Source organism: Jaculus jaculus, chromosome 7 (assembly GCF_020740685.1).
Source record: "Jaculus jaculus isolate mJacJac1 chromosome 7, mJacJac1.mat.Y.cur, whole genome shotgun sequence".
Taxonomy (NCBI): domain Eukaryota; kingdom Metazoa; phylum Chordata; class Mammalia; order Rodentia; family Dipodidae; genus Jaculus; species Jaculus jaculus.
In genome coordinates, this window is record NC_059108.1 from 136,703,033 (window position 1) to 136,703,889 (window position 857).

General features: G+C 40.3%; 1 non-coding gene across 1 annotated transcript; it reads left to right on the top strand.

Moving 5' to 3' along the window:
* Nucleotides 1-512: 512 nt before the first annotated feature.
* LOC123462427 lies at nt 513-619 on the top strand. Its single transcript, XR_006638249.1, has one exon. It is a non-coding gene; the product is annotated as a U6 spliceosomal RNA (small nuclear RNA).
* Nucleotides 620-857: the final 238 nt, after the last annotated feature.

Sequence of the window (857 nt, forward strand, 5' to 3'; positions counted from 1 at the left end):
TAAATAATAAAAGTATTCATTTTAGAGACAGGAGAGATGGCTTAGTGGTTCAGGTACTTGCCTGCAAAGCCTAATGACCCAGGTTCAATTCCCCAGTGCTCACATAAAGCCAGATGTACAAAGAGGCACATGCATCTGGAGTTACTGAAGACCCTAGTGCACCCATGATCTCTACCTGTCTCACTTTTATCTTTCTCTGCTTGCAAATAAATAAATAAAAATGTTTTTTTAAAGTAGATTCTCTACTTTTTTTTTAATTTTTTATTTATTTATTTGAGAGTGACAGACACAAAGAGAAAGACAGATAGAGGGGGAGAGAGAGAATGGGCGCGCCAGGGCTTCCAGCCTCTGCAAACGAACTCCAGACGCGTGCGCCCCCTTGTGCATCTGGCTAACGTGGGACCTGGGGAAGCGAGCCTCGAACCGGGGTCCTTAGGCTTCACAGGCAAGCGCTTAACCACTAAGCCATCTCTCCAGCCCTAAATAAAAATACTTTAAAAGTATTAACTTTAGTGCTCACTTCAGCAGCACATATACTAAAATTGGAACGATACAGAGAAGATTAGCGTGGCCACTGCACAAGGATGACACGCAAATTAGTGAAGCATTCCATATTTTTTCCTGCTTCAAAAAAAAGCATTCACTTCAGCTTTAAAAGAAACTACAGTGACATTAAAGTGATGAATTTCAAATATATAAATGAATTTCAAATAAATAAATTTTTAAAGATTACCTCTGAGGGTTTTTTTAAAGGATCTCTCCAAGGTTGAGAAGTAAGTTTTGGGCTGGAGAGATTTCTCAGTGGTTAAGGCACTTATCTGAAAAGCCTAAGGGCCCAGGTTTGATTCCCCAGTACC